General features: G+C 38.3%; 1 long non-coding RNA gene across 1 annotated transcript; it reads left to right on the forward strand.

Annotated features, from left to right (window-relative positions):
* Positions 1–14,491: 14,491 nt before the first annotated feature.
* LOC106084040 (uncharacterized) lies at positions 14,492–14,909 on the forward strand. The gene is made up of 2 exons (XR_001220749.2): positions 14,492–14,581; positions 14,662–14,909. It is a non-coding gene; the product is annotated as an uncharacterized LOC106084040 (long non-coding RNA).
* Positions 14,910–15,369: the final 460 nt, after the last annotated feature.

A 15,369-nucleotide genomic window follows, 5' to 3' on the forward strand; every position in this document is an offset into this window, starting at 1 on the left:
CATGATTCCTAAATACAAAGGCGTTGAGGAGCAATTAACTCATATCTAAAAGGAATACATGTTCTACTTTCCAGATTTCCGGTTATAATTACTATACCGCCACATTATTTCCATCCAGTCACTTATTTAAAAAGGTTATTATTAACTATCTCACTAGTATGTTTGTAAGTATTCCGTATTATTGACGTCACATTTAGTTATAATCTATAATTAACCGCTGTTTTTTCTAATCAGTAGAGCATTTCGAATTTTCCATTTGGTACAGATCATTCAAATGGTATTACAGCATTTTACAAAACTTAAAGTTAATCAAACAGCAGAATTTCTCGAATATAGTTAATGGGGAAGCCTTGAGTAATGATATTACCGTTCACTCATAGAGTAAAGTCTGCTTATAATAACAATCACTTTCTGTTGACTGTTAATAGTTAATTTTGCTGATATTGTAGCAGTAGTTCTGCTGTTACAGATAACAGTTTGCAATTTGAACAGCATGCTGGCTGCTTAAAACCTGTAGTTTGCAGAAAATTACTGCAGCTTAAGAAGAGTAGAAATAAAATAAAGTAAAAATAAAATGACAGGGAAAATTAAAATGTTTGGAAATAAAATGAAAATGATCGCTGGCAGAAAAATACAGAAAAATTATCAAAACACATAACCGTCCGTAAAAGGGCAAACATAAATAATAGGATAACACTTCACAGATCCCACGTGGTCTTAAAAAAGTGCTAAGTCATGTAATGCTGTTGTTATAGCAAAGAATAGCAAAAACAAGTAAAAGCGTGCTAAGTTCGGCCGGGCCTAATCTTATATACCCTCCACCATGGATCGCATTTGTCGAGTACTTTTCCCGGCATCTTTTCTTAGGCAAAAAAGAATATAAGAAAAGATTTGCACTGCTATTAGAGCGATATCAAGATATGGTCCGGTTTGGACCAAAGTTAAATTATATGTTGGAGACCTGTGTAAAATGTCAGTCAATTCGACCTATAGAGGCTAAAGAAATCAAGATCCCAGATCGATTTATTCAGGTTATGAACCTATATCAGGTTATGAACCGATTTGAACCTTATTGGGCACAGTTGTTGAAAGTCATAATAAAATACGTCATGCAAGATTTCAGCCAAATCGGATAGGAATTGCGCCATCTAGAAGCTCAAGAAGTCAAGTCCCCAGATCGGTTTATATGGGAGCTATATAAAGTTATGAACCGATTTGAACCATACTTGGCACAGTTGTTGGATATCATAACAAAATACTTCGTGCAAAATTTAATTCATATCGCATTAGAATTGCGTACTCTAGAGGCTCAAGAAGTGAAGAACCAAGTTCGGTTAAATGGCAGCTATATCAAAACATGGACCGATATGGCACATTTACAATCCCAACCGACCTACACTAAGAAGAAGTATTTTTGCAAAATTTAAAGTGGCTAGCTTCACTACTTCGTAAGTTAGCGTGCTTCCGAAAGACAGACGGACAGGCGGATGGACATGGCTAGATCGACATAAAATGTCACGATGATCAAGAATATATAAACTTTATTGGGTCTCAGGCGAATATTTCGAGTAGTTACAAACAGAATGACGAAATTAGTATACTGGGGGGTGGAGGGTATAAAAACTGTTTATCAGATACAAATGTTGCCATTCAAAAAAATTAATTTGACCAAAATTTAAGAAAAATCCTACCAAACGCGACCAAAACCAACCAAATGTTTTACAAGCCAAAAATGCAACCTAGATCAGATCGTCTTAAAATTCATAGAGGATATAAAATGTCAGCCAATTCGACCTATAGAGGCTAAAGAAATCAAGATCCCAGATCGATTTATTCAGGTTATGAACCTATATCAGGTTATGAACCGATTTGAACCTTATTGGGCACAGTTGTTGAAAGTCATAATAAAATACGTCATGCAAGATTTCAGCCAAATCGGATAGGAATTGCGCCATCTATAAGCTCAAGAAGTCAAGTCCCCAGATCGGGTTATATGGGAGCTATATAAAGTTATGAACCGATTTGAACCATACTTGGCACAGTTGTTGGATATCATAACAAAATACTTCGTGCAAAATTTCATTCATATCGCATTAGAATTGCGTACTCTAGAGGCTCAAGAAGTGAAGAACCAAGTTCGGTTAAATGGCAGCTATATCAAAACATGGACCGATATGGCACATTTACAATCCCAACCGACCTACACTAAGAAGAAGTATTTGTGCAAAATTTAAAGTGGCTAGCTTTACTTCTTCGTAAGTTAGCGTGCTTCCGACAGACAGACGGACAGGCGGATGGACATGGCTAGATCGACATAAAATGTCACGATGATCAAGAATATATAAACTTTATTGGGTCTCAGGCGAATATTTCGAGTAATTACAAACAGAATGACGAAATTAGTATACTGGGGGGTGGAGGGTATAAAAACTGTTTATCAGATACAAATGTTGCCATTCAAAAAAAATCAATTTGACCAAAATTTAAGAAAAATCCTACCAAACGCGACCAAAACCAACCAAATGTTTTACAAGCCAAAAATGCAACCTAGATCAGATCGTCTTAAAATTCATATAGGATATAGCCCTGTCCCTCCGTCTGTCTGTTGAAATCACTCTATACAGCCTATAAAATTATAGATCATAGTTTAAAGATGGAAATATGGTGGCCCGCCGTAGCGCAGAGTTTACTATGTCTGGGTTCGACTCCTAGCAAGACCATCAGATACAAGTAAGAGCGTGCAAAGAATAAAGAATAAGAACTGTTATGCTATTCGAGTTGTATCAAATTATAGTCCGATTCGGACCATAAATGAATTGAATGCTGAACATTGTAGAAGTCATTGTGTAATATTTCGGTGCATTCGGATAAGAATGAGCCTTGTAGGAGCTCAAGAGGCAAAATCGGGAGATCGGTTTATATGGGAGCTGCATCAAGCTATAGATCGATTCAGACCGTATTGAACACGCATGGGAGAAGCCTTTGTGAAAAAATTTCTACCAAATCGGATTAGAATTTCGCCCTCTAGAGGCTCAAGAAGACAATATCCCAGATCGCTATATATAGCTGCTATATAAGGTTATGTACCAATATGCGCCATACTTAACACAGTTGTTGGAAGTCATAACAAAACACCTCATGCTAAATTTCAGCCAAATCGGATGAGAACTAAGCTCTCTAGCGGCTCAAGAAGTCAAGATCCAAGATCGGTTTATATAGCAGCTTTACCAGGTTATGAACCGATTTGAACCATACTTAGCACAGTTGTTGGAAGTGATACCAAAACACCACATGCAAAATTACAGCCAAATCGGATAAAAATTGCGCCCTCTAACAGCTGAAGAAATCAAGACCCGAGATCGGTTTATATGGCAGCTATATCAAAACATGGACCGATTTGGCCCATTTACAATCCCAACCGACCTAAACTAATAAAAAGTATGTGTGCAAAATTGCAAGCGGCTAGCTTTACTCTTTCGAAAGTAAGCGTGCTTTCGACAGAAAGGCGGACGGACGGACAGACGGACGGACATTGCTCGATCGACTTAAAATGTCATGACGATCAAGAATATATATACTTTATGGTGTCTTAGATGCCTATTTCGAGGTGTTACAAACAGAATGACGAAATTAGTATAATTAGTATACCCCCATCCTATGATTGAGGGTATACAATATTTTCTGCGGTGGTTTTGCCCTCCTAATGCTGGCAACATTTATGAGGTACTATGCCATGCAAAAACTTCGCACTGCTGTAAGCCGAATCGGTTATGAAAAGAAGGCCCCTTATCATTGAGCTTAAACTTGAAAGAGAAGTGAGAAGTTAAACTTGTGAGAAGTTTGCCCCTGTTCCTTAGTAGAATGTTCATGAGCAAAATTTGCATATGCCACATAATTTTCCCCGTATTTGGGTTGGGTTGAAAAGAGAGTGCGGATATTAATCCGCCCCATGTCACTATGGACATACAGCCAAGCCAGTAATCGGCTCGTTGTGCGGTGTAAATACTAAAAAGTTACCTCGAAAAAGAAAATTTTAGTCAGGAATTCCGTGCTACTTACAAAACCATAGTACATATCTGGTATTGTGTACCCACTTAAGTGACGTGTCCGTTAGCCGTGAAAGCTGGTCAATGACATAGGAAATGGTCCAACGTCTCATCATCATCCCCACATGCCATACACTCTAAATACTAAAAAAAGTAACCTCGAAAAAGAAAATTTAAGTCAGGAATTCCGTGTTGCTTATAAAATCACTAATTGTTTTCCATACCAAGACTCTTAGTTAATTTATGTCTGGTATTGTGTCTCGATCTAAATGTCGGTGTATGTTAGCCGCGAAAGCCGGGCAATGACATAGGAAATGCTCCAACGTCTCATCATCCTCCCCACATGCCCTACACAAGCTATCACTTACAGCACCGGTTTCGCATAAGTGAGCTCTTAGTCCTATGTGTCATATTATGATACCGAAAGCTATACTGACCTCCTTCTTACTCTCTTTCAGTAATAGCCTCGTCTTCTCACGATCCGGATCTCCCCATAGAATTTTTGTGTTCCAACCGAGCGTTCTTCGCCCACTTTAAATACGACTATGTCGACCGGAAAGACTTCGAGTTAACCATGTTTATTGCAGTCCTCCTCCTCCGTCCTTCATTGCCGAATCGTCTGCTTTTTCTTACTCCGCAATTGCTCGGCACCCAAACAATGCAGATCGTGCCATCCTCAGAATATTCCCCTCTTACACTCCAAGATTGCTCGTGACCTTACCGTCCTGGTTGTTATTGCTCTGATGGCTAGTTTTATGTCCGTACGGTGGAGGCCACTTTAGCGCAGAGGTTAGCATGTCCGCCTACGACGCTGAACGCCTGGGTTCGAATCCTGGCGAGAACATCATGAAAATTTTCCACGGTGATTATCCCCTCTTAATGTTGGCTACATTTGGCATGTACTGTACCATTTGGTACGACTGCCACGTGCGGCACGCCGTTCGGACTCGACTATAAAAAGGAGGTCCCTAATCATTGAGCTTAAACTTGAATCGGACAGCACTCATTGATATGTCAGAAGTTTGCCCCTGTTTCTTAATGGAATGTTCATGGGCAAATTTTCATTTTGCATTTGCAATTTTGTTCACAATCGTCGTCCTCGCGTTAACACCACACCATCTCACGCATGCCGTGATCGCCCGGATCTCAGCCTGCATGACCGTATTTTGGTCAGGAAGTCGAAAACAGATCTCAGTGTCTGGTTTCTCAATGTAGACACCCAGATCCTCTCTGTCCTCTAGCTTTAATCCATTCGTGTAGCATGCTATTCCAGATGGCAATACTAGAGTTCCGTTAATCCAAGACTGTGCTGCTGGCAGCAGTGCCTTGCTCTCGACGCCAAGTATCGTCTCATGTATCCGATCGGAAACCTTTTCCGTTCCTTTCAAGGTTTACATCGTCGCCTCGATGACATCGCGATGATATGAACTGCTCCTATTCTCTATCCGTTCTCCCATCGCCTCTAGTCTTATAGCCGCATTGGCTGCCTCACACTAAATCTGTGTGTCTATGGGTCGGATATCTACGTTAGTCCTCTAGCTTTGATCCATCTGTTTAGCATGATCTTCCAGATGGCAATACCAGAGTTCCGTCGATCCAAGTCTGTGCTGCTGGCGGCAGCAGTGCCTCGCATTCGACGCCAAGTATCGTCTCAGGTATCCAAGTGGAAACTTCTTCCATTCCTCCCATCGTCGCCTCTATTATACCGTGACTCGACTATCCTATCCTCTATCCAGTCTCCCATCGCCTTAAGTCTCATAACAGCAATGGCTGCCTCATTCTTTTTCTCTATGTCTATACATCAGATATCTAAAAGAGACTCCAGTGCCCTAGTGGGTGTGGTCCTCACCGCTCCATCTACGCCAAGACAACATGTTCTCGGATCCTGTTTTATTATCTTTGCGTTGCACTTTTTCTCCATCGCAGTCCACCAAACTACTGAGGCGTAATTAAGTATTGGTCTAATCAAGCTTCTGTAAAGCCAGTGACTATCCTTAGATTCAGGCCCCATTTCGAGCCCCCAGTTCGTTTAGATAGTGCCCAACATCCGTGAGCCTTCTCAGTACGCTCCTGGATGTGACACCTCCAATTAAGTTTCCTATCCAAGAGCACTCCTAAGTATGTGACCTTGTCAGATATCGAAATAGTTTTATTGAGGAAACGTGGCGCGTCAAAGTGCCCTACCTTCGTCTTCCTCGTGAAGAGGCATATTTCAGTCTTCTCTGGATTAACATTGAGACCCCTGGGTCTAGCATAGCTGGTTCGGATCCTTACCCCTTGGAAGTATTTTAACATCTTCTGCATAGCAGATGGATTCAAAATGCCCCTAAATGCTCAAGAGGAGCGATTAAATATCGCCCCTGGGCTTGCTCTGTACCACTTTCTCCCTTATATTTACGTCATGGGACCCACATTTTATCCACCTGTTCCTTAGGATATGGTTTATCCCGGCCCACCTGGCATTGGTCTAAGGATTGGGTCAGTGTGTAGATCCGGTGAAAGCGTTGTGGCAAATGTTGGGAAGATTGGTCAATAAATGCGCTTGAAGTAGCTCTAGAAGTAAAAATCGGGCGATGTATGTATATATGGCAGCAATATCTAAATCTGAAACAATTTCTATTAAATTCACCAGTAATCTCGAGAGACATAAGGAAATCGTTACTGCCAAATTTCGGTTAACAAATGACCCCATTATTGCAATATTACTTAAAATCAGACGAACATATCTATGAAACCTATATCGAAATCTGAAACGAATTTTTACAATTTCAATTCCGATTTGATAACGTAAGCCCTTAAGCGAAGAATTTTTATTCGATTTGACTAAAATTTTGCATGAAAAGATCAGATATAACTTTTCACTTCCTTTTTAGGAATGGTCCAAATCTAGCCATAACCAGTTAAAGTTCCAATCCAATTCCAAACGATTTGGCAAGGCAAAGCATTCAAAAGCCTTATCTAGCCTCATTTGTTTGAAGATGCTGACTCTGCCATTTCTTTCAATTTACAAATATTAAATTTAATGTAAAACAAATTAACATAGAGAATAAACATTTTGTACAAACTAGATTCGGAGATGATTTGACACAATCTTTAATATTAAAGCTTATTTATTGTATATACTTCCTTGGTAGAATGCTAATGATCAATGGCAAAGATCTTGCAGTATTGTATAACAATGGTTAATACAGGTTTTAAACTGACGTACATATGAAGATGTGACAATGCCGACGTAGTTTATAATAAAAATTCTATAGTTATTTTATTTTCCTCATAGTATCGATTATACATATGGACTTGTATTAATTAAGAAGAAAGAAGAATAGCCTGCAATCTACACTGAAACAATAAACAGTTGTTGTACATAAATAGGTCAATTCCCTTTGGTTTTGTATTGAATAAAATTAAATAGATATTTAACTCAAACTAAGACTGACATCACTAAAATATAAAACCAAAGCCATTCACTGTATATACCCCTAATTTCCATGTTATAGTTTATTTTCCAGTTGATATGAAACTAATTTCCACAGTTTCGCTTTGATCATTTTCTTAGATATTGCTCCAGCTATTCGCCCACAGTCCCCACAGCAAAGTGTGCAAATGAAAATGGCGCTTTCCCCAGGGTCCTTTCTAAAAATCAGTGCACGTACAATATCCAAGTGCTGAAATGCTCATCAAATCATTTATAGCCGTTGATATATTCCATTTCTCATATACAACGAACGAGAAGCGCTCGCCAAATCCTTTTAGAGGCAGAATCTAGGATTCCGCTTTCTCTCTCACACACACTCTATGTCTCTCATATACACATATACACACACACCAATACAAATTTTGTGTTGATGACATCCTTGATGGCAACACTGTTCCATGATACTTCCGTGAAACGAGTACAGACGACAATGAGACGAGACGGCAATAACAATCAGGAATAGCTAAATGCAACAACAAAAACAAGAACGACAACAGCACCAACAACAACCACAACTCGCAAATGCTTTTAACACTAAAACGCGCGTTTGGCGACAGTTGAATGGTGTTGGACAAGAGAAGAAGGAGGACAAGCAAGGGCCATTATGGATTTCAGAGCAAATAAAATTGTGATGAAAAGGATATTCCAAGCATGCGCATAAACATTTAAAATATTTAACAAATGAAAAAAAAACCAAAGCTAATACAAAAACCGCATCAAACAATTTTGGTGTAAAAAAATAGTAAATATTTTTTCCTTGTTTCAGCATAAATAACATCAAAAATTTTTGTTGGGATAATTGTTCCTTACCTCATTATAAACTGAAGTCATATTTCATTGTATTATCACCATTAAACAGTAGAGTTCTTTCGATACCATCTTAAATTGTTTTGTCTTTGGGCTTTTCATTTTTTATTTTGTTTTGCTTACAACACTTGCTTTTTTTCAAATTCAGGGCACATTTTCAATACAAAAATGTTGCTCCCATTTTTTTCATTAATTTCACTTAAGCACTTCCTGTTTTCTTGGCCCAAATATGCAAAATCAAGGATTTATTCCCTTATCCTTCACACCACAAATCTTTGTAGTTAGCGACGGCAATGTGCTGATGACTGTTGACCTGCCATCCATCCGCCTGGAATTAACTCCTGCTGAAAGTCATTTAACTTTGTGTGTGTATCAGAGTGTGTGAGCTCTGCTATTGAACGGCTGCGGTTGGTTAGGGCTGCTGTGTGTGCTCTTTAACGGCGAGTTGCGACGTGTGCGTATTGCGGCATCCTACCCTACATCTTGCTTGCTCAACGACAGATACTAAACTGAAATGTTGCCAATTGCCTAACATGTCAAAAGACCTTTAATGCTGCTCATTCGCTCAGCAACGGAGCGCGGCAACCTCTGAGCACTGCTTAAAGTTAGGTAGTAGAACCATCCGAACCACCAAGCAGCCATTCTACAGCCAGCGAACCAACAATAACAACAACTGGCATCAAAAGCCGAACAAGCTGCCAGGCAGTCAGCAAACAAACAACAATGGTAACCCTCAACTACAAGCAACCAGTCAGCAGCCCGTCGGCCAACCATTCATACAAAACTAGACCAACACCAGTATTTTCAGCCACGGTTTAAGCTCTCTCGCATACTCTCTAATCTGCTTTTATTTTAATTCCCAATGATGGTTCTCAATTGCATTCACAAGATTATGAGCTCTTCTCATCATTTGTATAGGTTTTGTGTAAAGGATACCGCCGAATAACAAGTTTGCCCACCGAATATAAAATACTCAAAATTAAATGTTTAACATGATAGCTTACAGTGACGGTATATTCTTATAAGATATTATCAGGAAAGAAAAGTAGGAAGTAACGGGGTTTCAAATAAGAACTTGGCAATTTGATAACTAATTTGTGAACGCACTCTTACACTAATTGTTCTTCAGGTGAAAATTCATTCACATGTGCTTCACGAATCAACACTTTATCCACAAAAAATTAACTGTTTGGTGCGGTTTTCATGCCGGCAACGTCATTGGGCCATACTTCTTCCCTAACAATGCCAATCGTCACGTTACTGTGAATGGATAACACTACCGCACAATGCTCACTGCTTATTTTTGGCCTGAATGGGAAGATATGGACAACACACAGTGGATTAGAACCGAAAAAAATCTAGTAACAAATATACCGTGTGAGAACTGGTGTAGATATAACTTTCAAACTTTGGAATGGTTAAAACTGTGGTGTAAGCAAGATCGTGTGCAAATTTTCAAGGCTCTAGTTTGTCTGGGCGCCATTTGGCCGGTTTCCAAAGTTGGTCACCTCTGTATATCGAAAATTTTACGGGCAAAATCCCTAAAAAAATCTGCTTGAGGTCTACAATATCTCGTCTTGTTTAGGGGTTAATCTTCTTTTTAATTTTTTTTCAATTTGACCGAGACCTGCTTCGTATTTGCGTTTACGAAGACATTTGTGATTCGATTTTCATTTCAATGCCTGATTTGGATTTGTGACAAAATTTACAACGACCTTACCGCAGTCCCCATCTGACTATTTAGTTAAAAGTTATAAAGTTTTTCAACCAGTAAGGAAAGGCTAAAGTCGGGCGGAGCCGGCTATATAATACCCTACACCTACCCTACAATTACAAATTCGGACAACAAATATATGTATATGGCAGCTATATCTAAATCTGAACCGATTTTTTTCGTACACACCGTTTGAAAATTGTAGTTACTACGGCCATTTAAGGGTAAATCGGGCAATATATATATATATATATATATATATATATATATATATATATATATATATATATATATATATATATATATATATATATATATATATATATATATATATATATATATATATATATATATATATATATATATATATATATATATATATATATATATATTTATATATATATATATATATATAAGGGGAAGCTATATCCAAATCTGAACCGATTTTGATGAAATCTTGTACATATGTTCAGATCAGTAACAAAACATTCCGTACCAAATTTTGTGCAGATCGGTTGAAAATTGTAATTAAGTGCAAATCGGGCGTACACCTATAGCTATATCTGAATAAAAACCGATTTTGATGAAATCTTGTTAAGTTATGTTGGGTTTGGTTAAGTTGAGAAGGGGGTGCGGATATTAATTCGCCCCATGTCACTATGGACATACAACTCGAACCTCGAACAAGTAAAAGCGTGCTAAGATCGGCCGGGCCGAATCTTGGGAACCTACCACCAAGGATTCTGCTAAAAATGTATACAAAATTAATTTAGTTGAAGGGCAAACCAGCAAAAATTTAAGCTTCTAGGAACCGAACAAAGACGATCGAGTGATCGTTTTACATGGGAGCTATATCAGGTTATAGACCGATTCGAACCATACTTGGGACAGTTTTTAGAAGTCGCAGCGGAACACCACATGCAAAATTTCAACCAAATCGGACGAAAATTGTGGCTTGCAGCTCAATAAATCATATCGGGAGATCGGTTTATATGGGAGTTATATCAGCTTATATACCAATTTGAACCGTTCTTCGCACAATTATTCCAAGTTATAACAGAACATTATATACAAAATTTTAGCCAAATCGGACAAAAATTGCGGCTTCCAGGGGCTCAAGAAGTCAAATCGGGAGATCGGTTTATATGGGAGTTATATCTAAACCTAAACCGATATGACCCATTTGCAATCCCCAATGACCTTCATCAATATTAAGTATCTGTGCAAAATTTCATGCAGATAGCTTTACGTGTTCGACCGCTATCCTGATTTCGACAGACGGACGGACGGACATGGCTAGATCGATTCAGAACGTCGAGACGATCATGAATATATATATATATACTTTATGGGGTCTAAAACGAATATTTCGAGGTGTTACAAACGGAATGACTAGATTAGTATAGTCCCATCCTACGGTGGTGGCTATAAAAAGAAAATTTGAATCCCGTGCTACTTACAAAATCCTTAATTGTTTTACATACCACTCCCCTATGTTGGTCCATGCCTGGTATTATGTCCTTACCTAAGTATAGGTGTCTTTTAGCCACGAAAGCCAGGCAATGATATAGTAAATGCTCCAAAGTCTCATGATCTTCCCCACATGCTATCGCTTGCCGCACCGATTTTGCATAAGTGAGCTCATAGTTCTATGTGACCTGTTATGATACCAAAAGCTATACCGACCTTCTTCTTACTTTCGTTCTGTAATATCCTCGTTCTCTCACGATCCAGAGCACTCCATAGGATTTTCGCCGTCCTACCGACTGTTTCGCTGGTACATAGTGTCACATGCAGATATATTAAGATCAGTAACGAAACAATCCGTGCAAAATTTTGCCCTGATCTGCTGAAAATTATAGTACTACGGCCATTTAAGTGCAAATCGTGCGATACATATATATGTTTATCTGAAACGATTTTTACCGAAATCAATAGCGTTCGTCCTTGAGCCAAAAAAGTGACTAGTGCAAAATTTCGTGATGATTGGACAACAAATACGACTTGTACCTTGAATACAAGAATACATGGACTCACAGACGGACATGACTAAAATATAATACCCTGTACCACAGTAGTGGTGTAGGGTATAAACAATGTGAAAGAAATGTATTTGCATTTTTTTTTTTGTCAAATAAAGTACAATATTTTCATTGATTCGTTTGCTCAGATAGCTTAATTTTTTATACCCTCAAATATAGGATGGGGTTATAATAATTTCGTCATTCCATTTGTAACACCTCAAAATATGGGTCTAGGTCCCAAAAGGTATATATAATCTTGATCGTCATGACATTTTAAATCGTCTGTCGAAAACACCGTTACTTTCGAATGAGTAAAGCTAGGCGTATGAAAATTTAAACAAATACTTCTTATTAGTGTAGGTCGGTTGTAATTGTAAATGGGCCCAATCAATCCATGTTTTGATATAGCTGCCATAAAAACCGATCTTGGGTCTTAACTTCTGGAGCCTCTAAAGGGCGATACTTTCCACGTGATGTTTCGGTATCAACTGAGATCTGCTTATAATTCGTAAAAATTTGAGTTTGAATTATGTTACAACATTAAATTGAACTTGGCATCCTTTTCAATTTGCCAATCCATTTTAAACGTTTGACGTTAAGTGAATTTATATATAACGAAAAATTAGTTGAAACTCCGAATAATATGTTCTATATATATAAAGAATGGAAGATATTGTGAAGATAGAAGAGTAAAAAGGCGTTAAGTTCGACCGAGCCGAACTTTGGATACCACCCACCTCGGGTATATATGTAAACCACCTTTCCTCAAAATCCGGTGAAAAATGCACACCTTATGCCCCATAGCAGCTATATCGAAATATGTTCCAATTTGGACCAAATACTAATAAGTACAAGTCATTGTTCAATTGTGTATAATAAAATAATGGTCTTTTTAAAACCGATCTGAACCATATACCACACTGATGTCGAAAAACCTAACATAAATCACTGTGTCAAATTTCAATGAAATCGGATTATAAATGCGCCTTTTATGGAGCCAAGACCTTAAATCGAAATATCGGTCTATATGGCAGCTATATCCAAATCTGAACCGATTTGGGCCAAGTTGCAGAAATTTTTCGAACAGGCTAACACAAATTACTGTCTCAAATTTCGTCGAAATCGGACAATAAATGTGGCTTTTATGGGCCCAAAACTTTAAATCGGAGGATCGGTCTATATAACAGCTTCATCCAAATATGGTCCGATCTGAGCCAAATTAAAGAAGAAGGTCGAAGGGCCTAACACAACTCTGTGTCCCAAATTTCGGCGACATCGGACTATAAATTACTGTACCATATTTCGTCGACATCGGACTATAAATGCGCCTTTTATGGGCCCAAAACCTTAAATCGAGAGATCGGTCTATATGGCAGCTATATCCAAATCTGGACCGATCTGGGCCATATTTATGAAATATGTGGAAGGGCCTAACACAACTCACTGTCCAAAATTTCAGCAAAATCGGATAATAAATGTGGCTTTTGCGGGCCGTAATCCCTAAATCAGCGGATCGGTCTATATGGCAGATATACCCAAATGTGGACCGATCTAGGTCAACTTGAGGAAGAATGTCAAAGGTCCTAACACAACTCACTGTCCCAAATTTCACCAAAATCGGATAATAAATGTGGCTTTTATGGGCCTAAGACCCTAGATCGGCGGATCGGTCTGTATGGGAACTATATCAAGATATAGTCCGATATAGCCCACCTTCGAACTTAACCTCCTTATGGAAAAAAAAGAATCTTTGCAAAGTTTCAGCTCAATATCTTTATTTTTGAAGACTTTAGCGTGACTTCAACAGACAGACGGACGGACATGGCTAGATCTTCTTAGATTTTTTCGCTGATCAAGAATATATATACTTTATAGGGTCGGAAATGGATATTTCGATGTGTTGCAAGCGGAATGACAAAATGAATATACCCCCATCCTTCGGTGGTGGGTATATAAAAAACTTTATATATGTCTCAAATTCTTGCATGAATTTATCGCAAAAACATGTAATTTTATCGTAAACAAAGTCCAACGTTTTCTGAAAAGAAGTTTACTTGGCGAAAACTTCTTTTGTGACAAACTAATTATTTTTTGCACGCAAACATAAAAAAAATCGTGGCTAACGGCCCGAAGATGTTGTTGAAGCGTTCAATAACCATGTTCTGGAGGTATCTCAATTGGAGTGGAATAAGTGTTTCGACAATTAGTATGAGCTCATGCAAAATTGTATAAATCTGCTGGAAAACAATTTGAAACACTATAAAAACTTCTCTGATGATAAATATGTGCATTTTCTTTATTATCCCAGAAATTTATATTGCAGCCCTCGTATATAGGCCCTCTGTCTGAATGGCATCGACATTTCATGACAATATTATGTGAGTCACAAACTGTTATCAAAATAAAAAGTATACCAAGTATTATTGTTTGCCGGCTCTCCACGAACTCTCTCTAAGTCGAAATTCTCTATTTAATTTAAACTCTATGCATTTCTTTGTGCTCTTTAAGCAAAAAGGTATACCAAAAGTCCTGCTCCTATTACAACTTAATTCAGCAAACATTTTCCTTTGGTCTCTTTTGATCCCTAAACTGTAGGCGATTGCTCAAATAAATTGTGGTGTCTGGATGCGTGTGTCGCTGTGTGTGTGATTGAGAGTGGGCCAAAAGGCTGTGCGTGTTTTGGGGCAAAACCAACACCATACACAACTGTTTATTGTTTCAACATTTCTTTAATTCAGCCATTTAAGTGAACCCCATTTCCATATTTATCTATGTATTCTATTATGTTGTGTGTACAACAACATGATGTCAATGAATGCCTTCCTTGCTGGCCTTTTTGTTTTCTATTTTTTTTTTTAATTTTTGTTCCGCTCACCATCTTTCTGCCTTTGTATCCTTGCTACCATAACCACTCTCACAACCTCAACAGTTCACTCACGAAACATGCACTAGTTTCGCTAAATATCTATGTATACTACATCTATTTTATGTGATTTTGCGTGTAAGTGTATGTATGTTAGTGTCCTGGTTCATGTTTCTGTGTGTGTTTGTGCATGTGGTAGCATGGTGTAGCATACATCCGAGTCTCTTTGACATATTTAAGAATGGAAATCAAAGTGGCGTAATTTAAAGGCTCATTAATCAAACTGTTTAGAATGAAATAAAGAGTTGTTGACTGCATGTTGAAGCATTTGCAATGTTGCTATTGCTGCACGCACATCTTACCCCACATCAACCCACACCACTCGCACTAAGCAACAGCGACGCACATACTAGCAGACGTGTGGAAAGGATACATAGGTG

This window comes from Stomoxys calcitrans, chromosome 2 (genome assembly GCF_963082655.1).
Source record: "Stomoxys calcitrans chromosome 2, idStoCalc2.1, whole genome shotgun sequence".
NCBI classification, from domain to species: domain Eukaryota; kingdom Metazoa; phylum Arthropoda; class Insecta; order Diptera; family Muscidae; genus Stomoxys; species Stomoxys calcitrans.